This window comes from Chinchilla lanigera, unplaced genomic scaffold, assembly GCF_000276665.1.
Source record: "Chinchilla lanigera isolate Chin_1 unplaced genomic scaffold, ChiLan1.0 scaffold00016, whole genome shotgun sequence".
Classification (NCBI taxonomy): Eukaryota; Metazoa; Chordata; class Mammalia; order Rodentia; family Chinchillidae; genus Chinchilla; species Chinchilla lanigera.
The window spans coordinates 27,747,067-27,772,607 of record NW_004955417.1 but is presented as its reverse complement, the minus strand read 5'-3'; the positions used below and the strand labels follow the sequence as shown (position 1 = coordinate 27,772,607).

At 37.0% G+C, this 25,541-nt stretch overlaps 1 protein-coding gene across 2 annotated transcripts in view; it reads right to left on the bottom strand.

Annotated features, from left to right (window-relative positions):
- Rims2 (regulating synaptic membrane exocytosis 2) overlaps positions 1-24,518 on the bottom strand; it is a 383,342-nt gene extending 358,824 nt beyond the window's left edge. For both annotated transcript variants that reach the window (XM_013512858.1, XM_013512859.1), the window contains exon 1: positions 24,443-24,518. The gene's annotated coding sequence lies outside the window, so the exon portion shown is untranslated. The remainder of the gene's footprint in view (positions 1-24,442) is intronic.
- Between the last annotated feature and the right edge of the window lie 1,023 nt (positions 24,519-25,541).

Genomic DNA, 25,541 nt, shown 5'->3' with positions numbered 1-25,541 from the left:
CTCAAACAAATTTTAAAGAAAAGCACAGCAAGAGCTTAATTCTGATTACAGTAATACTGGAAAAACATAATCTGAGGGTAAGGAACAACTGAGATTATCATTTTTAACTCATGTGATTTATAAAAATAATTACAAAAAAGATAGCTCACACCTTCAAAAGTCTGTTTGTGATATACGATCTGATAATAAATTAGTGCTATTTGGTAATTTGCAATTTGTTTGATCAATCTTGCATACTTATGTCTGGTAATCTGGGTAACTACTTTGAAGATAACAATATGTAATACAGCAACCATTGTTGGTTTCCTGTCATCTTGTTTTGAAATTCTGTATCATTTTTATTGTTTTTGTGTTGTTTTGTTTCTGTCTTTGTTTTTGCTCTTTTCTCTTTAAAATAAAATTTTTTAAAAATCCACACAGAGTTAACAAGGAAGACATGAGAACATCCGAGAAAACGCCTGAGTGGATGGCTTTTGAGAATGTGACTCTTCCTGTGAAAGAACGCGTAGCTGCAGAGAGTCGCTGAGACTCTGTTCTAGAGACATCTGTGGTCAAACAGTAGGAAACCAGCTCTCCTGAAGCACCATTTACTTGAAGAACATTCAGACCCTCAACAAAGCTATCAATTCTACACGCAGGAAACTGAGAGGATTAGCAGCTTTCAGTCAGTGAAGACTAGGTCTGAAAAACTTTTACAAATTAATATTGCTCACTAAAAAGAAAAAAAAAATGCTCACTTTTAAACTCAGGAGACCTTCTACAATAAAAACAGTTATTATTCCTGCTTCAAAAGTTAATTGCTAGAGGACACTAGCTGGTGATTCCATCAGTGTACTGTATTAGAATCTTATAAAAACACCATGGTACCTGTAGAGTTCATAAGATTGCAGGAGGCATTGTTCAGTCAATGTCACAAAAACTGTAGTAGACTGATGATATCACTTACAATCTCATTATCTGTAGATGTTTCCCGTCACTCCCAATCATAATGAAAGCAGCACAGCTGATGAAATTACGACACATACAAGAGACAGGGTCAGGAATTAACTGGTGCAGATTTCCAAACGGCAAATGCTCATATTCAAGTGTGGCTTTACTCAGCAACATATTCCATGGATGGAGGTGACTTAGGACGTATTCACAGGAAATAAAGTTATGGATAATACCTGCATCTTTAAACTCTAAATTGAAAATGCTTGTAGTCATAAACCGTTCTCAAAATGTTGAGCACTGATTGGAATGTCAGATATTACCTACCATTAAAAAAAGAATTAGTAAAATATTAATATACAGCATTAATTTTTAAGTAACACATGAATAAATCAGGGCCACTCATACACAGCGTGTGTCACATTAAGAAACCCACCTTACAATGCTGGGGTGTAGCTCTGTGGTACAGTGCTTGCCTAGCATGCTAGAGAACCTCAGTTCAACTCCCAGAACAGGGAAAAAGGCAGCGAGGCAAGAGGGAGGACAGGAGGCCGGAGGGAGGGAGGGGATTACATTATGAAATTGCATTAAGATTTATCAAATAATGTATATTAACATGTTTATTTAAATTGAAAAATAAAGTGACACTCTCAATGACAAAGTTTCATTTGGCTCACTGGTTTGACAAAAAGACTGGTTTTGTTTTTAGATAGTATGTTCCATATTTTCTATAAACTGAAAGTGATTCCAAGATACTTAGAAAAATAATTTAAGTCATATAAAATGGCAAAATAATTCTATCAATATGATTTGTAATGGTCAGGGGTGTACCAAGATTAACATTTTCTGATTCCTTTTTCGTACACTGGCTTAAATAAGGTACCTGTAAGTGAAAGAGTAGTAAGAACAGTCATTTGTTAAATACTGGTAATGCCTTCTTGGTGTAAATCCCAGAAAATGACAGAATGAATAACTAACCGGGTAATAATATTTTGTGAGCCTAGTGTTTTTAATTATTTGCTTTGAACAAATTAAAGGAAAACCTAACTTAGTGGTCAGCTGATATATAATTTAAAATAATTTTTGATGACAAATTAATAGTTTTTTCACATAACTTGGAAGGAGTTCAAAGAACTGTATGAATTATTATAAATTTCTTGTCACAGCCACTAATACGAACAAATTTCTTCAGTACTTGCACTTATAAAAATAAGAGAATTGATGCTGAATTCTATCTCAATCTATCATAAGAAATATTTATCCATGTATTTCTGAGCAACTATGAAAGAAAATCAATCCCATCCACTCCCTAAGAAACGAGTTTCAGCAAAGCATGGAGGCACACGCCCTGCAATCCCAGGACAAGCAAGAAGGACAAGAAAGTCTCAAGCTGAACAACATTGTGAGTTTGAGGCCAACCTGAATTACTAAGCAAGACCCTAACTCAATAAAACAAAAGAAAATAATAATAAATAAACAAAAGTGAGTTTCTAGTAAAAATTTCACTTTATACTTAATAATTTAACCAAACTTGTGTTTGTTAATTTAATAAGTTGTATATTAATAATTACTATAATTAAACTCAATACAGTACAAATTTTAAAAACTCTAAGCCTTGTAGTCACTGAAACTTTCTAAATGGTTTGTTTCAATTTATGTTCATATTTTGTTGGAATAAACTCTAAAAAGATGGTCTTAAAAATATATTCATACCTAGTCTATCTTTAAAAATCTAGGTGATTTGTATCAAAATAAAAATTATTAGAGGTGGATAAAATGCTGTGGAAACGGTGGAATGTACATAAAAAGTCAAGGAGAAAGAAGGAAAAAAATAACTACCAAAAAGTTTGCTCAGGTGTTTCATTTGTAACACTCATGGAAGTTAGCAAGCTGATAAACTTTAGATTCTGCTCCATGTATTTTTTTAAGAAATGGCAACAGTTTTACTGTAAAATGTTAATTTGATAATGTGCTATTATTTGTACCTTTAGCAACTACTTGAACATACAATAAAAATGACAGATGGCATCTTAAAACTTTGCGAGGTAAAATTTTAAAAATTAAATTAGAGGCTCAAACTGAACATGCTTTAATATCTGCATCTGAAGTATCACCTCAGCTGGAGAACATCGGCCTCCCAGGCCCCCAGCCCTCTGAGCCAGACTGTGCCGCCTGAGACAGCTCCTCCCTTCCCACTAACGGCAAGAAGCCCGCAGGCATCTAGCGTAAGTCAGCACAGCTTATGCAGTACTGGCCACTAATAGTTTTCATCTCTACTTACGAAGCTGCTTCTGTGAGAACACACACTCCGAGCTTCAACTTGGCGTGTTAGGAACACATATTCTTTCCCTTCTTCTCCTTCACTGTCCCCAGTCTTATTAATGACTATCCTAACAACAGGTGAAAAACCCCATATCCCTGAACACTAACAGAATGAAGGCATTCTACGCTGGCATAAAACAGTACTTCTCTGAATTAATCATCTCCTATACAGTGTAGATTAAGGTACAAAAGGCAGCGTTCAATCTAGGCCAGGGACCAGGTTGGCACTTATGAATGACTACTTGCTCGAGGTTAAGCCTCCACTTATCTGCACACACTATTTTATTCTTCATGCATAGTCTATCTTAGGAAATCTAGGATTCATGACATACTGATTTCTGAGAGAAAGGCAGGATTTAAAGTTTAAAAAGTAATGACCTTTAGAGTCAGAGAAGACAGTGGTTTCTAAACCTCAGGATGCATTAGGGTCATCGGAATAATTATAAAATAAAGCTCCCTTGGCAGCACGCTCAGACACCCTGATTCAGTCAGTCAGGCGTGCACTGCAATGTGTAATTTTTACAAAGCTCCTCTAGAAAACACTTGGTAAGTTCAATCCAAAGACAAGCATTACAGAGCTCCCGAGACAAACCATCCCCGATCTGACACGCTTATCAGTCATGGAGCTTAGGGCAGATTATTTAACCTACTTGTAGTTCTGTATCTCCAGATAAAATAAAGATACTCGAGCTCCTTCAGGAGGAAAAAGTGCGTCCCACTCAGTTCTGTAAGCCCTGCCCTCTGTGCTTGGTAGTCAAACAGCTTCGGAATAAGTGTTGCTGGTATATCGTACCCTTAGGTTTTCCTAATGATCAGTAAATTCATTCCACTTACTAGTCTCTACTAAAGGGCATCCGCTTATAGTTTGGAAATTTAAAATTCACAGGACATATTTTGAATATGTAGCATGAGGTTTTCACTCACAAACGTCGTTTGCTGTGCCCCAGCCTGCCACAGTTTACCTGACCCACGGTTCCAGCGGTGGTGTGTGCGCTAACAGAAACATACAGTCTATAACGAGAATGGCTACAACAGCTACAATGTCTAGAGACAGTGAGAACAGAAAAACACCAATTTTTTAATGAAAACCATTAAAAAATTATTTAGAAAATGCAATTCTGCTTCAAAAGTGTTTTCAAGAATATATCCCTTTTTATCTTTTCAAAGGTATCTGAGGACTACAATTTGAAAATGGGATTTTGTTGTTAATACTGTTTTAATATGGTAAATACAAAATATTCTTAAATTTTCACTTTCATTAACAATTTTACATTTGCTTTTAATAAGCAAAAATATATTAACATGAAATACATTAAATACACAAAAATTTGGACTATTTATTTGAAATGGACTTTGATAATAATAGTTACTATAGAGACAATGTGACTGGTTTATGGATAAACTAGAAATGAATTCCTGTATCTGTCCCTCGCGTAACATCTCCTCCTCCTTAGAAAGGACAAACACCTAAGCGGGCCCTATGTCCACTCCCGCAGTGGTATGCACACGTGGCATGATGAGATGGTGACACGCTTGTTCTGGCCTTTAACTGGGAAAGATGAGTTTAACCCTGGTGAAGTCAAAATTAGGACAGCAGTGTTGGCCCTCTTTCCCTATCATCTCCTTTAGAGTATAATCAGTTATGAAGTGACTCAAACAAAAAATAAGAAAATAAAAACATTTTCCATAGATGTAAAAAAATGATTTCAGCTAATTCTCTTCTATTAATTTCAAGATAGTATTAAGGAAACATGAAAATATCTCTTATTCATTCAAGAAAACCAACAGTCACACAGAACTACTACACAAAGAAAGAAAAATGTGGGGAGGGGAGCCTTCACCTGCTCGTCCTCCACTCAGTCTACAGGCACTGCTCAGACACCCAGATGGGACACAGCTACAGACAGCAGGCAACATCTGCTCTACTTAGGCCGCTCAATGTTGTGACGGGCGAGTACCCAGGGCCTACCGATTACTGAATAATTTTAAAACCAACCTTGTAAGTTCCAGTATTTCCTATCTTTTGCAATTGTGTTAGATGCTTATGATAAATTAATAAAATATAATCTCTGCCCTCAGGAAACCAATATGTGAGACACATAGGTAGCAGAATAAATCACAGTGCAATCCAATAAAGACAGTGATAACAAGATGTAGACCATACTGAGCAAGAATCGATAAAGCCTTGTATAAGGTTTCTGAAGGCAGGATACCTAGAATGGATCTGGAAGAATTAAAGTAGAGAAGTGGCCCCTGGAAAGAATAAACAAGTGAAAAGAAAAAGTATTAAATAGAGTCCTGGTGCTCGTTTATTTTGGTATGGGTTTTAGTTCATTTTTTGCAGCACTGGGGATGAATACCAGGAGCACTGAGCTACATCCACAACTCTGCCCCTCTTTTTCTCTCTTTTTACGTTTTTACTTTTGAGACAAGGTCTCGCTAAATTGCCTAAACTACAACCTGTACTCCTCCTCCTTCAGTCCCCCAAGGTAGCTGGGGTGACAGGCGTGTGCCACCATACCCAGCAGGGTTGTCTCCTTGATAAAAGGTGCAATTCAAAACTGCTGAAACCAAAGTTTTTAAAATCAGAGTAACAGGAAGTAGGGTAGAGAATCCGATAATATCCTACTCATGAATGGTTGCATATGCCAGGACAATTAAATCGTCAACAGCAAATAATAACTTTCCCCTTACCCTGTCTTCTCCACCAGCCAAATGCATCTAAAATGTATCTTGACACATCTAAATGTATCAAATCCATGTTCTTGGACTTTCACAGACTGTCTCTCTAAGGGCTACTTCCAGTATATCCTGGTGAATAACTTCCTTTTAATTGGCCCACTTTTCAACATGGAAATAAATTCTACCACCACGTTGTGTGGGAGACTGAGGCAGGAGGAACACAGACTGTAGTCTGGCTGAAGCAATTCAGAGAGCGCCTGTCTCAGAACCAGAAGGTGAAAAGAAACTCTGTAGCATCGTCAACTAAATAGGTATACACTCAACTCCAAATCAATGTGCTGGCCTTTTTAAAGGGCACGGAAACAATTCAGCGGATTCTATTACGGAAAATACTTAAAAACAAATTCTGGATGAAGAGCTAAGCCAGCACATTACCCCAGCAGATACAAGTCCCCCGGAAATCGCCTGCTCACTGAAAGCCTAGGTCAGTCACTCTGCAGATGGCCACGGTGGATACAGCTATCCTGAGACATTTAATGTGATTATTTCCCAGGTTGAGTACACTCTGGTGATAGTTTGATCCAGAGAGTGTTGTAACCAAGCAGGCTGTATCTATCAGGAGGGCCCTAGCCCACAGCATAGCTTTCTCACCCATGCACATTTTTATCTTGTTCCACTAAAACCCTCAAAAGTGGAACAGACTCCAAGATAGGAGATATCTTGGCAAATAAAGACCTCGTCTGTGATACAAAGAAATAGACCCTGAGCCAGTGAACATAATATTAGACTGAAGGTGGATACTGTACCTTGTTGCTGGAAACTATTGGACCCTAAGACACAGAACGAAACCCTTGGAGTGTACACTGGGAAAGGAGGATATCTGATAAAGAAACATCTGTCACAATATTTAATTGAAATACTACTTTTATTTTCTAAGTTCTCTTAAGACCACATGATTGGATGAAAAGTTAGGGAGCTAATGTAACCAGAAAAGAAGCACCAGGACTGGAAGCACGCAGCCAGCGTTAGCAGAGTTCTGTCTCTATGCCTGCCACAAGTTTTTCAATTTTAAATAGTACTAAAATTCAATCGAAGTGTCAGTGAGGGTAGAAAATGAAAGCCCTTAAAAGATACTGTCAGTGGAAATCTAAATTAGTACAGCCATTATAGAAAACAGTGTGTCAATCCCCCAAAAAGTTAAAAATATGACCCAGCAATCCCACTACCAGTCACACACCCGCAGTAACTGAAATCAGTACACTGGAGGGGTCTCTGCATTCCCACACACCACTCACAGGACCCAAAAGATAGGGTCAACCAAGCTGTCCAGCGGAGATTGAATGGATAAAGAAAACATGGTACAGACACACGACGGACACCACTCAGCTGCAGAAAAGAATGAAACCTGTTGTGAAACAAGGATGAACACAGGGAACATTTAAGTGAAATAAGCCAGGGGCAGAAACATAACCACCACATGAGCTTATGCATATGTAGAATGACAGAAGAGCATGGTGGTTAACAGAGAGGAGGGAGGATTTGGGGCAAAGTTAGAGAGGGCATCTAGACTAGGCAAAGATACAGAGACAGGAAATAGATAAATGATTTCCTCAGAGCATGAGGAAGTGGGGCAGAGAATAGTGCAAGAGGCAGAAATTAAGAATGACTGCTAACAGCAGTACTTAATTTGTGCTTTAAGTGGGTGAACTGCACAAGATGTGAATTATACTTCAATAGAGCTGTTTAAAAATCAATACTAAACATGAAGAGGTCTTCACGGAGACCTATTATAATCAAATTCTCAAAAGCTAAAGAGAAAGTTTTGAAAGCAAGAAGAGAAAAGCAACATGTCACTTAAAAGGAAATCCAAATGAAATCAGCAGATTTCTCGGCAGAAACTTTACAGGCCAGGGCAGAGTAGAATGATATACTGAAAGTTCTTGAGGGCGAGAAGGGATAAGAACTTGCTGAAAAAAATACCATCCCCAGCGGAGCTGTCCCGCAGAAATGAAGGAGAAACTGGGCACAGCGGGGTGTGCCTGCAACCCCATCTACTTGGGAGGTTCAGGTAAAAGGATCACAAGTTGGAGGCCGCCTGAGCAATTTAGCAAGGCCCCGTCTCAGAACAAAACTTAAAAAGGACTAGGGGTATAGCTCAGCCTTCCCTCTACCCAGTCCAAGAAAGGGCGCACTGGGTAGTTTATCACCACTACAGCTTTACCAAAGGGAGCTCTCAAAATTGAAATGAAGGATATTAAAACATGAAAACATTAAATAGGAAAACCACCATTATGGTAGGAAGGAAGTTAAGTTCACAGTACTGTAGCAGTGATGGGCCCAGTACTACTTTACTATAAAAGTTAAAAGACAGGGGCTGGGGATTTAGCTCAGCGGCAAAAGCGCCTGCCTGGCAAGCGCAAGGTCGTGAGTTCGGTTCCTGGTACCGGAGAAAAACCAAAAAAAAAAAAGTTAAAAGACAAAAAAAGTGTTCAAAAGCATCACAACTACAGTAATTTCCTAATTAATGCACAGTATAAAAAGATGCAAGTGTTGACATCAGTAACATAAAATATAGAGGAAGGAAAAATTGAAGTGTGGTGTTTTAGATGCAAAGGTAGGTTGTAATTGGCTTTTAATAGACACATAACTATGAAATGCTTTATGTACATCTTAATAATCACAAAGATACTACTTTTGGGTTACCGTATACTATTAGGTACATATCCAAAAGAAATGAAATCAGTTCGTCAAAGAGATATCTGCACCCTCATATTCACTGAAGCATTATTCATAACAAACAAGATACGGAATCAATATGTGTCCATCAACAAATGAAAGGATAAAGCAAATACTGTATGCTACCTACCTGCAGTGGAACATTGCTCAGTGTTAAAAAGGGAAAGCCTGCTGTCTGTAGCCAGTAGATGAGCCTGGAGGACATCACACTAAGTGAAATACCATAGTCACAGAAATACACACACACTATATGATTTCACTTATGTACAGAATCTAAGAGTTAAATTCATAAGAACAGAATAAAATGGCAGCTGTCAGGGGCTGGGGGAGGAGAGAATGGTGGTGTCAGTCAGGTTCAGTGCAGGGTGAGTAAGTTCGGGAGATCCCCACACAACACTGTGACTCCGTTGTAGGCCTGCAGTGTGCTTGGCAGGTCTGCAGCACCCGCCCCGCACACGCAGAGCTAACAGAAGAGGCGGGTGTACCCGCTTCATCCCGGGAGCCACGTCACAACATACACATGCATCAAAACATCACGACGGGCATCTCAAACATACAAAGCAAAATATAAACTCCTGCCTGAAAAGGAAAACCACGGACTCAGAAGGAAATCTTTCCTTTAACACAAGGGAATCCTGATAAAGGGAATCTATGAAGCAGTCGCTTGGACTTTCAATAAGCGCATTAGTTACAAATGTTCGTTGTTTTGACCTCATTACATTAAAATCAGAGGCCTCTATTGAAATGAGGTTTTCCCATAACTTACTACCCTCCTGACTCTCAGCCTCCCTATGTTTCCAAGAAGAAACCAGCTCTCTTATTTCTTCAGAACCTGTCTTCATCTTTGATGATATTCCATATATACCCTATTTCTACATTTATATAGATCTTAAGTTTTAGAAAACTTTGAAGCAATATTTTAAAAATAAATGCATGACAGTCTAATACTTTGAGTAATAGTGATGGTTTATAATTATACTTCTAGTCATTTAAATTACTCTGCAGTGAACTTAATAGACAAGCAGTTTCTAAATGAGCAAGTAGAAAAATAAACATGAATAATTATAAAAAATAAACATGAATAATTATAAAAATTTTGAAAGGGGTTGGAACTACAGTCTTTTTGTTTTTCCTTTTCTACCTTATTCTAATCTCTCTGCTCTCAAATCTTATTTTTTAAAACATAATAAAACTTCCAGGGTGTGATAAAGCATCTTGCTTCCATATGAGAACATATTTTATTATTATTATTAAAGTCCTCTCAATGATTTTAGAAAACTAAACACAATGTATAGCTTTTCCTCCTTTAAAAGCATAAAACAGTACAAAGGAAAGTAAATGCAAACAGCTTCTAAACATGAAAAGATGTTCAATATCATTCACAGTAAGATGAATGCAAATTAAAATTTCAATGAAAGACAGGTGCATTTTGTCATCAGGATGTGCACTTAGGAAAGAGGGTCCTCAGAGTCCTAGGGTGGGATCCACAATCTAACACAACAACTCTGAGTTAAGCACTATTACTACACACCTATTTATTACTTTTGCTTCAGTAAATAAAGTTATAATGAGATAACATCATTGCTCCCAAAAACATAGATAGCTACATTATAGAGGCTGGGTTTTGTCATGGGGTGGAGGGTGTTTTTTGTCTTGCACTGGAGATACATCCCCAAGCCTCTTATTTTTTTTTTATTTTGAGACAAGGTCTCACTAAGTCACTAAGTTGCCTAAGCTGGGCATGCACCACAACTCCCAGCTGGAACCTGGCTTTAAGTTCAGGCTGTGTGAGAGTAGAATTTTATTTCTAATCCTTTTCCACCGCATCCTACCTCAGCTTCTTATGCCTTCTCCCACAAGTCACTGCTGCATGAGAAAACAAAGTCGTCATGAGAAATGAAATACAACATTAAAAAGCTCATTATACCCTCTTTACTCAAAATGATTGCTTAATAAATGTTAGTTGTTATTAACAGATGTCTCCTTCTTGTTTCCTAAAAACTCAACATCAGACTGTATCTCCATAATTAAAAGGATGCCCACCTGTGAATCGTCTGCCTTCATGGGGGCGCTTTAGCACAAATGCCGTCACTCAGAGCTAACGTCTCGCTAGCACCTTTGACTCCTCTATCTTTCCATCCTCCTTACCCAACCACTAAACTTTCCATCTCTCAACTCTCAAATCCACCATCCTATTTTCTTTTGTGAAGCTCAGAACTGTCATCTGTGGCATTTTATAGTTATAAGAAGTCCACACAGGATGAAGAAATAGAGCTCATTTTCAGTTACAGATCAGATGGAAAGGCATTCAAATTGGAGTAACTTTGTCAAAGTAAGGGCTGTCTAAAAGACAGGAAAGTACCAAACTATAAAATCATGAAGTTAGCTGTGCTACAATTGGAGACAGTTTGTCAAGTGTCTGACTTACTATGAATTCTATCACAGTCAAACTGAGAGCCACTTCAAATCAGTTCTTATTAATAATATCAAATTGTATTTAAAAATTCAATCTCTTTAGCTTTGATTCTATGTTAAGACAAAATGAAAATAGTTTCTAAGATGAACATATGCTTATTAATTTACTGTTAGTACCCTGAGGGATATTGTAAGTAACAAACAAACAAATACGAACCTCTTAAAGCATTCATAGGGGCAAAAGCACATAAGTGAGGATCTGGGCACAATATTCCTATGCACTTATTCACACTTCTGAAGATCAGCAAACTGAGACTTCTATACGGACTCCTTCCCAAACACCATATCTCTACTGGTCTTCCCATGATCAAATTTTAGGGATATAAGAGAGAAAAAAATCTGAATAATGGCAGCAGAAATCAAGTTGGGGAGGGGGCATTTTTCTCACACTGGAGAAGGTTCTCTGACAGTGTTAGATCAGCAGTTCAACAAGGTCCTGACAAATGACTCTAACACTTTTGGCCCTACCCTCATCTTCACAAAGTCAAGTCACTATGCTTGCACTGAAAGATGGTGCCAGCTACATCTTTTTTATCATGCCTTCCCAAAAGCCTTCAGAAAATTTCCTCCCTTGACCTATGACCTGTGTCACACAGCCATCCCCAGCTGGAAGAGAAGCTAAGAAAGTTTACATTTTCCAGTCTCTATAATAGGGGTTATAAGAGAGAAGGAAGTTGAAAGTGTCTACTGGGATCGTCCCTAAGCAGGATCTGCAACAGTCTGCTCTTTCAGTTACTCAGTATTCCACACGTAATTCGCATGTGAGACATTCACCTTTTCCTAAAGAAGGCAACTTTCAAGTCTCATCTAATTACAAAGCTGACTCCAAATCCAAGAGCTGTGAAGAAGACCAACTCTTTCCATCATAGAGGGTACACTGTGGATCACTATGAACCACTGACCTATACACTGGGAGACAAACTGTCCTAACATTCAGTGAAAAGAAAAAAGGAATACACAGTGGCAACTCCCATGGCACCCAGCAGTGCCTATGAACAACGGCCAAACCGCCTTAGTCCTGCCATCCGGCTACTCCGAACCCAGCCACCTAGGGTGTTCTCCCTCAGCCACTGTCACTTGTAGCCCCTGGCTCCTCCTTTGGGAGGCATACACTTCTTAGTCTGTATCACTTCATATCCATTGCTAGCACACACACACAGAATGTTAATATGAGTGCAAGGACTTATGGATTGGCGTAAGGGCTGAATAGTCAGAGACTGTTTGCTCTTCAGGCTTAAAGTTTCTTTTGCCCTTAGCCACATATAGCTATTTAAATTTAAATTAATTAAGAGAAACAAAATTTAATATTCAACGTCTCTATCTAACCTCTTTTCAAGTACTTAATAGCTACTTATTACTAGAAGCTCCTATGTTGAACAGTGACTGTATAAAACATTTCCCTTGTTGCTGAAAGTTCAGCACATGAGATGTCATTAAAAGGCCTGCTGAATTTTATTTCCAGTGTTCCAGATTTACGCAAATTAGTATAGCTATACTTATCAGTTAGTCATAACTTAAAAATATATAGTGGTAATTATGAAATCTTGTTATCATTAAGTGCCCCACTTCCAGGATAGGTATCAATTTGTTATGGGAACCAGATGGTAATTAGGCCATGATGCATCCTGTGCTGATTCTGGTTTTTTTTTTTTTTTTTTGGTTTTTTTTTTTGGTTTTTCTCCGGTACCAGGAACCGAATTCATGACCTTGCACTTGCCAGGCAGGTGCTTTGCCGCTGAGCTAAATCCCCAGCCCCTGTGTTGATTCTGGACATACACACAGCACTAGAGAGTCTAAAGGCTAATTATGAGTCCACTAATACAGTGGGCTGGTACAAAGCTCAGAGGTTTTCTGGGGACCCATCCTGGATCAAGCATGATCCACACATGGAGGCATAGCTACAAAAACTAACCCACTCATCTTCAAAACTGCCGATAGGCTTGTAGGATTCCTACAGGCTTTAGCAAGAAAGAACAAGAGGAAAGAACAGAGTTGTAGCTTCCTTTCCTCTGCTCAGAGGTTTCACTCCAAACCCACACTCAGCATTTGCCACCCCGTGCCCGAGCATCTCCCCAGCCAAGTACTGACGACTGGAAGAGGAAGAAAAGGCTCCAAATGCTTAAAAGAGAAGGTACTCCCTCGAATATTCAGGACATTTTCTTGGGTTGCACGCCAATCAGAAATTGGAGAACTTGAAAAGACCTCCGGTTCAGTGTGACCGGGCTAAAAATCAGAATGGAAGCTTCTATCCGTGTTTGAGACACCAGTCTCCACAGCAGACACGATTCCAAGTCAGATCTCTCAGGGTACACTAACAAATGACTGAAAGCTAGCCTGAAATCTAGTCCTATCCACCGGATTATTTTTATCTAATGTCAAACATTAAGATAAAAGATAAACATTTTATCAATTTCTAAACACACTTTTGAAAAAAATTAGAATATATTTAATATGTATAATCAACTAAATACAGCACTAAATTCATGTTTAATTTTATTGTAACTCATCATTACAAAGACAGACTCTTTCTACTGTCAGAAGCATCTTTTTAGAAATCTGACCAGTACAACAATGATGTTAGGGAATCATTGTAAGAGTAAAGAAATTCTTATCACAATGAGGAATGCTCTGAGACTTGCTTGAAAAATTCAAAATCAAATGAAGCAACAAGTTTTTCATCTATAATATGTTTTTCAGTAAAATCAGCATGCTTAAATATGGCATAATGCTTAGCAATTATCATGCAGTACAACTGTAACAAAATACTTAGGAAATATATAAATTAAATATAGCTATAAAGTTAAAATTGGCAATAACAACAAGAAAAAAATTACATTAGACAGAAAAAAAAAAAAAAAAGACTCTAACCACTTTGTCCTCCTGGTGTGGATATCCACGAAAGCAAGTTTAAAAAGACAGAAAAGACAAAACAAACAAACAAAAGAAATCATTAATTCCATTCGTAGAATAAATAAGAGTTCTTAAAGAATTTGTTAGAAAAATAAAAACCCTGTAAATGTTTAAATTATATTTTGACTGAAATTTAAATTTCAGGTTTTAAATTTAAAAACTTAGCAGGAATATTTTTCATATATTTCATTCAATTCAATCGAGTATGATCTCATACTATAATATATTAAAATATATAAACAAAATAATTTCCATAAAAGCAATATAAAACCCAAACATCAGAAAAAAAGAAAAAAACACAAAAGTCTAATTAAACACTAAACTCTCAGTGAAAAGCTGAAAAATGCTTAGTAATAAAGTTTTTATAGACAAAGATGATAACACATAACATTATTATCATTAATTTCTGATACTATCAAAACTAGATACTAAATTTATGTGAATATAATTTTACATCAATTACATGTATTGCTTCTAAAAGTTATTTTTGTCTCAGTAATTTAGATGCCATCTAAACATTATAACTTCAAATTAAAATTGTCATTGGCAAAAGTCACTAAAGATAAAATATTGTAGGTCACAGTTTCCAATATTCTAAATGTATAAAATAAAGTAGAAAGATATATATTTTAATCAGAAGAACCTATTCAGATAAACTGAAAAATAAACAATTGTTATACCTCATTTTTAAATATGAACCAATAAAAATGATAACAAAACTGACAATGCAACAATAGAGTTAGGGCTTTTAAAATTTATATAAACTGAAAATCAAAATCACACATGTGGAGGTATCACTATCTCCCTGAAATACGAGCAGTAAGTAGTACAGCAGTTGTAAGAGGAGTGACAAGCATACAGACCTGTCTTCAACTCTTGCTTCTTTAAAGAATACTTCTTTATCTCTTGTGCAGTTTCCCTAAGCTCACAACACGTTTACTTTCTCATGGTAAAACGGAACCAGTGCTTATCTGATAGGGTCTTTAAGAATTAAGCAAAATCACACAAACAGCTCTCTGTGTGGTGCCTGGGACAAAGCTCTGTATCTGACAGCCTACCTATGAGAACAGTAGGGTATGCTGTAGACACCCTATACAACTTGTATGGCGTGTTTTACATTGCGGTATTCTTAGTTGCTTTGTTTGTTATAAAGGTAAAGCTAAAGATGATATGAAAGTTATTCATGCAAGGGCACCTGCTGCCAAGCACTTAGTTCAAAAAGTAATTTATGGAACACTCATTACACACAGGTCAGGCATTACACTAGATGTTCGAGATATAAAAAATTAGTAAGATGGTTTCTGCCTTCAAGGAACTAACTGTGGCAGAAGAGAAATCATTCCACAACAGTCAGATTTTCTGAAAACAGACAGTAGAAAAGTACTGAGGAAACACAAACGATAGAAGAGATCACAGGACCTAGAGATACGGAGTTAAAGAATCTGACGTGTGTGCAGCGTTTTAAAGAATAATGAAAAGAATCTCAGAAAGACCACTGGGACAAAATACTTGCTACAAAGAACATGGCATATACAAAAAGGGCAAACATAATTATAAGCTGGGGATAGTGCCGCACTTCTGATCCCAGCTATGCAAGAGACAAAGGCAGAAAGATTGTAAGTTCAAAGCTAGAGCTAGTGAGATGCTGTCTCATGATAAAATTTAGAAAGTGGGGCCAGGGCTGGAGGGGAGTAGCTCAGTGATAGAATGCCTGCCGTGTGTGTGTGTGTGTGTGTGTGTGTGTGTGTTTGTGTGTGTGTTTGTGTGCGAGCGCACGCACATGCACGTGTACAGCAGGGTATGAAAGACATGTTTGAGAAGCCAAGACTGGGGCAGAGAGACTAGTTAGGAAACTAGCATTGGTCCAGGTGACAGAAGATAAGAACCTAAAAAGACAGCAGTCACTGGCTTATTAGATAAAGAAAATTATAACATTTTTTAAACTGTGGGAAAGTAATGACAGAAGGAAACTTGAGATGACTACTGCTTTCTGATTTAGGTCACAAAATAGTGGTGCCATTTAGAATGTGTAGATCTGGGGTAGCTTAGGAGAAGTAGATCTGAGGTTGTTCCAGAAAGAAAGCACCCAGTGGTGGGCAGAGGGGCACACAGTGGCACACAGCCATAATCCTAGATACTCAGGTGGCTGAAGCAGAAGATTATAAATTTAAGCCAGCTTGAGCAAGTTAGAGAAATCTTGTCTCAAATAAAATACAAAAAGGGCTAGCGATACAACTCAGTGACAGAGCACTCCATAAATGTAACCCCCGTACTGCAAAACAGCAAAAGAAAAGAAAGGAGAGGGAAGCAAACAGCAAGGAGGGAGGAGGGAGAGAGAGAAGAGGCGAAGAGAGAAAAGAGGAGGAGAGGGGCGGCGAGGGGGGGTGGCAGAGGAGGAAGAAAGTCTGTTCTGGCCTAAGTGAGATTCAGTGGTATTCTAATAAATATATTGAAGGAGAATTAAAAAGAAGGCTTCAAAAGAAAAATACAATGCTCCTTTTTTATGGATCTGAATTATTTTAATTCAAAATAAGCTAAAAATAAATATTAGTGAGTATTTATGTAATTTAAAACATTGTTTCATAGTTCACTAGTGTTTCAACATAAAGACTAGATTCAGACTAGGAGCAGTTGAGGAGCGTGCTTTCTTTTGAAAAGTAGAATAGAAATTGTAAAAATGACCTGGAAAAGAAAAATTCACAGAACAGAAATGGTCCCACATAAATTATTTTTTAAAACATGTATGTGGAAATCTTAGCCCTTCTACTCCAAGGCAGCCTTCCTTCCACAGCAAAAATATAGTACTGCACTGTACCTCATTTCCCACAGCACTGCAGTAGAGCAGAACAGACCCACAGACTCACCCAAAGATTCCTGAAAAGAAACAGCCTCCCACGGAGCAGCAACCCGATTTGAGGGCACACATGCCTCTCCAGGCAGCTGCACCCAGAGCCTGTCTGACACACAGGTCATGAGCTGCACAGGCGGGCGAAGCGGAGGAAAACTACTGAAGATGTTGCAATGAGGCGATAACTTCGTGTAAACTTTGACAAATGCTTTCCTTCATGCCTGGCTCAAACTGCATCTTGTCTCCTTCCACAGTGCCTACATTCATTAGATGATACAGAGCGACTTAATTCTGCAAGTTAGACTGATTTGTGTTGTCACTAAGTATTTTGCACCTTTTGAAAGACTGACATCAAAGAAAACAATCTTTCCATTTTCCTTTAAAATTCCACAGCTACTTTAATAGTATTCTCACACTTTCTAGTTTACTCAGCCTGCAGGCATGAAGTTGAGGTCCTGTATGATACCATCACTTGCTTAATGGTTTCCTATAAGTTATGTAATTCTGGTAAGTTTGTCTGGCTTACCTATTCCTCAAATTCCTATACAATTTTCTAAAATAGTACTGTCCTCATCATTTCTATGTTATATATATAAATTTGGGAAGAGTTAAGAAGCCGAAGCTTGATTGAGCACGATGGTCAGCTGGGAGGCTGAGGCAGAAGGGCTGCAAGCTTGAGCCCAGCCTGGGCAACTTAGTGACTGTGTGAGACGCTGTTTCAAAATTCAAAATTTTTAAAAAGAGCCAGGGATGTGGCTCAGTATGAAAACTCTGAGTTCAGTCCTAAGCACCCAAAACAAAAGACACAACACTCAAAAGCTTAATTCACAAAATACACTGTATATTTTTTTAAAATAAATGAGGCATCTCAATTATTTTTTAAAATTATTTAAGCAGTAGAACCATTGGGAGCATGAATATATCTCTCAGATATTTCAAGAACTGTGAAGAATACCAGCTTTAAAGGTCATAGGATGCAGAACCCAAAGAGACATCAGAAATCACTTAGACCAGCGCTGCACTTACAGATTACACAAGCACGGCGAGAAGTGACATGGCAAATGGAAATCAAACAACAAAAGCCAGGCAGGACAGAACTCGGCTCCCTTGAGTTTCCCAACGATACTTCATGCCTTGACTGTGTGGAGACTGAGTGCATGTTGTCCTAGAATACTGTCCATTGACTTGCAAGGGCAAGAAGAGGCAAGAAAGGAGAGAGGGAGGAAAAAAGACACAGCCAGAGTACTGCAAAAGTATTCTAATTCTTATTTGACTTCTGAATACATAGACTAAGTACTAATCATCAAAACTACTTGTGTGAATGATATTACTAATTTGCTCTTTAATAGGATGTCGATGTTACCATTCCACTCTCACCACCAGATATACTGAGTACATGTGTATCTACATATTTTAAAGGACTGAGTTTCACTGTTCTTGTATAGCCGTTATAAAGAAATAATCTATTCTACTTCAGACCTGATAATTTATAAGGTGAAAATATTCATGTTTGTTTTAAGTTCTCATATTTAAGTGAAATAATACAATTCTGAAAAATTTATATCCTTTATTTTTCAAAATTAGAGTCATCAAGCAGATGGTAATAAGCTTTTGGTAATATGTTACCAAAAGATTTTTTTTTTAAAGCTGAAGTTCCCACACTTTAAAGTTTAATATAATCCCCACTGTAAATTAACTTTACTGTCTTCCCAATATCACCATTCAATGACTGTAAAATAATTTCTTCCTTACAAAATCATTATTTTATTTGATTAAATATATGGCTTTTATTTACTGAGGGATATCATCTTAAAGGAAACAAGTAGATGCAGGATTTTATAAAACCTTGGACTGGTGTTTCCATATGTCCAACACTTTCCTCTCTGTATCCTTAACGCACCTCAAGAGGTGTAAATAATTGTTAAGGATGCGATACATGAAAGTGCCTCAGAATTAAAATGAAAAGTTATTTTGTTGGGTTCTCTTAGGACATCACAAAAAGAATTTCTTAAATAGCATTCTAATTAAATTTTAAGGTATAAAGTATTTGTATTCTCAATATTCTACTTCGAAGGAATACTCTGAGCAAATTTCTCTACCTGAATCTTTGGGATTGTGATAAATCAGAGACATGTATGAGGCACCTGTTGTACGAGGCAGCTTTTACTACATCTATGATGATCAAATTTGAAAAAAGAAATTGAACTAAAGAGTCATTTCATTTGGAATATAGGAAGTCTTTACACGTTTCATTCAAAGGAATGCTTTCCTACATAAATTAAGATACTCTTCTGACAGGTCTTTAATGTGAATGAAAATGAACTAATGAAGGAAACCCAGGGCTGTCTTCCAGGTGCTAAAATCTAGCGTGCTTTTTAATATATTTTACTTTCCTAACAATCCTCTCAGATCTAAGCAATACCTGAGAAAAGCGGGGAGGCTCTGTCCCCGGCGCCTTCCCTTTCTCAGTAACTCTTCACCAGCAGCTAATCAAAATCACAGATGGAGATTTGCAGATGACCACAGCAGAACTTATTTCACAGACTATTTCAGTTTTTCACTGCGTTGAATTTACTGACTACCGTTATGCTTAGCATATCTGGATCACACATGAAAACAGAGAAGTCCGCTTTCAAGCCACTGACTGGTATTCAGATGTCACTGGGGACTTCTGTGTCTGGCTAAATGGAGTAACATGGACCAGACTCTTGCTTGAAACAAACAAAAACAGACAAACTATGTGGAAGAATTTTAACACATTTGACAAGAGGCAACAAAAGCAGTGAGCACTGAATGACGGGAAACAAGATGAACTCTGCAATTACTACTGCTATTCCGAGACGCTCTCCAGGAGGCAGGCTGGTTCGAGGGCGCGCAGGCGGAGCCACACACACACAGAAGGAGAAAGGACCGGGCATCAGAGAGCGGAGTCACGGAGAGAGGAGAACCAAGAGAGCCACAGAGGCCCTTCAGCGTTAGGCTGAGTGATGATCAGCGAGTGCTCGTGTGAGGAAATTCCTGAGGGAACGAAAAGATAATCTGAAAGGGCTACAGAGAAGAGTGATATTCTGACTAGTAAGACTGGAGAACTGCATAATTATCAGGGCATTGGCTAAAATGTTGACAGAGTCTTTCCTCAGTAAAAGAAAATAATCAGCACTAAATGGAGCACTACTTCAGATCCACATAAAAAATCGTAAATGCAAAATGTGACAATATTAACTGTTTCCACATAGCTGAACTGCATCCAGGAACAAAGCTCAAGAACTGTCAGAGGAACACAAAAATGGCCAGCATCAGTAAAATGTACAGTGCCTGCCATCCAGTCTAATATACCAGATACACAGTCAGGAAAACACACACCATCATGAGAATAACCGGTCAGAACCAAGCCAGAACCGACCGAGATGCTAGTGTTAACGAAGGAGGACATTAAAACAGTTGTTACACTTGAATTGTACATGTGCAAAAAATTGAAGAGTTAAAGATATGCCAGGCATGGTGGCACACACCTGTAATCTCAGCACTCAGGAGGCTGAGGCAGGAGGATTGTTGCAAGTTTGACACCAGGCTGGGCTACAAAGTGAGCTCAAGGCCAGCCTGAACTGCATAGCGATACCCTGTCTCAAAAAAACAAAACAAAACAAAAAAAGAGCTAAAGATATCTAAAGTTCCAAATAGAAATTCTACTCATGAAAAGTATAATGCTTGAGAGAATAAATAAATAAATAAATAAGAGGTCTGTCACTGAAGAAGAAAAGATCAGTAATGTGAAAGCATAGTAACAGAAAGTAAAATAAATGAAAGGTTAAAAAATATAATCTAATTTAGTGTTTAGTGAAAAGAATATAAGCAAGCTGTTTGACAACTTCAAGCAGGCTAATCTATAGGTAACTTAGTCTTTGAATTCAGGAGAAAAGAGATGAAAAAGTTGAAAAACTACTGAAAAAAAATAATGACCCAAATTCACCAAACCTTATGAAAAACTATAAACTCACAAATAAAATGCAAAAGACTCCAGATACAGGAAAATGTATACCAAGAAACATCATAATTCATATGAACATAACTTGTGATAAAACTTTTAAAGCAGACATAGAAAAATGACATATCATGCAAAGAAAACTCAAAATATCACATTTCTCGTAAAAACAGTTAAAAGGAAAAGACAGTGAAGTAATAACTTCAAAATACTGAAAGAAAAACTGTCCACTTAGAATGCCATACCAAGCCAAAAAAAAAAGGAAAAATTTTCAGCAAAGAAAAAACTGAAAGTATTCATCACCAGCAGACTTTTATTACAAGAAAAACTGAAGGAACTCCTTCAAGCAATTAAAACATGATACCAGACAGAAATACAGATCTATAGAACAGTCCCCAATAGGTTAACTGCAAGAATAAATGCACAATTTGTATTACTTTACTCTTTAAACATAAACCTTTTAAACAAAATATGTAACTATATGTTGTGAAAAAAAGTAAGATAGAACCCCAGTAAGAATCTAAAGAGAAATTAGAAGTACACTGTTGTAAGGCTCTTATACATGAAATGGTGTAGTGTCAGTTGAAGGTTTACCATGATATTTCAAAGTTGTACACTATCAATTCTGAAACAATAAAATAACAAAGCCATTATAACAAATCAAAGCAAAGAGGAAAAAGAAATCATAAAAATACTTGAGCAATCCGAAACAAGGCTGAAAAAGAAAAAAAAAGACCAAGTCAGACAAATAGAAAATAAAAAGCAAGATGATATAATTAAATCATGACATTAATAATGACATAAAATATAAATTATTTAAGTATGTAATTAAAAGGCAAAGATTATCAAATTGGTTAACAAAGAAGACCCAATCAAATGCTGTATACAAGAAAAGTACTTTAAATATAAAGATATAAATAAGACTCAAATAAAACCATAGAAAAACATACTAAGAACGCTGGAAAAGCTACATTAAAATTAAACAAAGTAGGCTGGGGATATAGCTCAGCAGCAAAGCACCTGCCTGGCAAGCGCAAGATTTTAGGTTCAATTCCTGGTACCAAAATAAATTAATTAACTAATTAATTTAATTAAACAAAGTAGACAAAAAATATTACTGGGAATAAACAAGTTCATTTAATAATGATAAAGAAGTCAATTAAATCAATGTATGTACCAAAAAATATAGCTTAAAATACATGAAATAAAAATATAACTGCAAAGACAAATAGACAAACCCAAGTATCATTAAATATTTAATAACCCCTCTCTTAATTATAATAGAATAAGTGAACAATAATATAGCAGACTTGAACAACAGTGCTGGTCAACTTGGCCCAATATACATTTTTAAATATTCTTGCCCAAAAAAACAGAATATACATTCCTTTTCAAGTACACACAGAAAATTTATCAAAATAAACCATTCTCTGGGCAATAAAATGAGTATCAATAAATTTCAAAGGGTTCAAGAAATACAAATACTCTGGGACTATAAAACAATTAAATTAGCATTAACAGAAAGATTTCCAGAAACCTCATAATATTTGAAGAGTAAGTGACACACTTCAAAGTCATCAATGGATCAAAGAAGAAAAGGAAAATCTGTAAGTATTTTTAACTGAATGAAAATGAAAAGACAATGCATTAGACACACGGGGGATAGTACATTGGGGGAAGTCAATGAAGCAGATCTGAGGGCAAATTTACAGCACATGACTCCTGCATTAGAGAATTATAAAGTCTCAGAGCAATGACCCTAGAAAAGTAGAAAACCAAAGCCAAAGAAAGAAAGTCAGTAACTAAAGATCCAAGCAGAAATCAACAATAGAGACTATCAATAAAAACAAAATTTGGTTCATTAAGAAGATAAATAAAATTAACTAACATCTAAGAGACTGAGCAGGAAAAACAGAGGAGACACAAGTTACCAATGGAAGAATGACAGAGGTAGCATGGCTACAGAGTCTACAGGTATCAAAAGAATAATAATAGAATATTATAAATATTTTAAGCCAATAAATTCAGCAATGTAGGAAAAACTAAACTATGAAAATCTCAGGTACGCAGGAGGTTGAAGGCAGGCATCTAACAAATTCCAGGCCAGCCTGGGAGATTATGTCTCAAAATAAAGAGAGCTGGAGATATATAGCTCAGTGCATTTGCCTAGTGTGCTTGAGGCCCAAAGTACCAGAAAAAAAATCAAGTATTTTATCATATTAAAAATGAAAGGAAAATATAAGGTTAATTTCAACAGACATAGAGAAAGCATTTGACAAAAATCCAACAACTATTTATGATAAACACACAAAGTAGAAAACTCTCAGCAAATCAGGTCCAGATGGCATCTGTGTAAACCTTACAACTAGCATCACACCTAATAGTGAAATACTGAATGCTTGGGACCAGGGATATAGCTCAGTGGCAGAGTGCCTACCTGGCAAGTGCAATGTCCCGAGCTCGATTCCCAATACCCAGAAATAAATAAATAAATAAATAAATACTGAATGTGTTCTCCTTAAGATTAAGAATGATATAAAGATGTCCGTTCTCACCTTTTCTATGCAAAGCTATACCAGAGTTTCTATCCAATGTACCAAGTGGAGGGGAAAAGTAAATAAATATGAAGTAGGCCAAAGGAAACGATTAGGAAAAATAAATGATTAATTCTGGACAAAACAGAACATTGAGAAAAAGGAACAATGAGAAAATGAAGCTTCCTATTCAGAAACTACAAAAGTAAATAATTAAGTGAAGAGATGCTAGTGAGGCCACAAGGGCAAATTCTAAATAACTCACTGAAATGAACACTTGCAAATACTGCTTTTGTTAATTTCAACAAAGCAGTGTTTGGGTAGCATTAACCTCTTCCTAAAGTGCATAGATAAACTAGCATTTTTAAGAGCTATTGTTATTCTCTTATCGTTTGGTTATAAAATTTTATCTTATTTTTTCATAAAATAAAAAAGTCTAGTATGAAATTAATACTTAACATTTCTTTTTAAAATTCTAGTCTAAAGCTATTTCATTAATGTTAAAACAAATGGGAATGTGGCTTCGAAAGCTATAAAATCGTGAATCTGACTCTCAAAGCACAGATGTGTCTTTTTCAAAAGAAAAGGAAACAGGCCAAAGTAAAAGCGGATCTTCGAGGCTTGTAAGAGTATGTGTCACAGTGGAGAAAGCTACCCCAAACCTTGATATGTACCAGCAATGTGGCTGTAGGAGGGAAATTCAGTTTCTAGGTCAGAATTTGCTGCACCTATAAAATAAAGGGGTGACATCAGTTGCTCTCTAAAAGAGTTGCTGTCTAAATTGTTTCCATCTTCTTTAAAAGTCTAAGATCCTATGACTCAACAAAACCAAAAGCTCACTGACACAAAATAATGAGACAAATATCCTTTGAATTCAGTGAAAACTTAAACCAACTTTTACCTAAAGCGAAGCCAACAGAGGACTTTGCGCTCTGGTCAGTGTAAATATTAATCTCAGTTATCTTCTTCGCTTTCCTCCCAATGAGCTTACTGTCGGAGAGCTGCCGCGTCCCCGCCGCGTACCTTGTTGGAGCGTAGGGACACTCGGCCCCCACAGCGGGCGCAGAACTTGGTCTGGCAGTAGGAACAGTCGCGGCCACATCCGTCGGCGAACTTGGTCTTGTGGCAGATCCCGCAGGTCGGGGCGTCGCCTTTCTGTTCTTGCTGTTGCTGTGACTCTTCTCCCATCTTCTTCACCTGCTCCTTGTACATTTCAAACTGCTGGTGCAGTTTCCTGCAGGGAAACAAATCCGAAAAAATTGGTTTCCCTAGTGTACTCAAAAAAAGAAATTGCCACAACCTATGGACACAATTTTATCACCAAAAAATGAGCATAGGAAGAATAAAATTTAATTACTCTGTATGTTTACAGAATAGCAGCTTACACAGTACATTACATGTTGCAATTTGTTCTACTTTCTGATATATATGTGCTAAGAATGAATTAATACAATATATTTATGGAGATATATTTCTTTGGATAAGAACTTTAAGTTCTACCATTTGCAATATATATTTTTATCATATGCTCTAAGATATTCATAATACAATTTAACAGCTTACCCCCAGAAATAAGAAAGGTCATCCGACTTACACAGTGAAGTCGAAACTTAGGAGGTCAAATCAACAAGACGCCCTCTCAAGCAGAGCGATGTGAGGAAAGCATATGGTGAGAAAACCCAGATGAATGCCCTCACTAACTGTTCACACCTATGACGGTCTCAAAATAACCTGGGTATTTAAAACCCTCTGTGAAATATTAACAACCAAGCAAGTGGGGCTGTGTGAATAAAGTAAAGCCAGGTTTCAGTTTAAAAGTGTAAGAAAATATATGTTCAGAAAAGCATATTATTGACACCAATTGGAAGTACTAATACAGCTTTTCTATTTTCTGTAACAGAAACATTTCAAATGTTTAAAAACTAAAATTAACATTCAGCTTGACATTTAGAAAATTATAAATAATGTCACTCCCATACTAAGGATAACAAAAGGATGAATACGCTACAAAATCAACTCTTCTTGAGCCAGGCAGAGCCCTGAGGCTCTAAGGCAAACCATCTGAATTCCAAAGAGCAACAGATCTCCCCAGGGAAAAACGGGACACACTGCTTCATCCTTG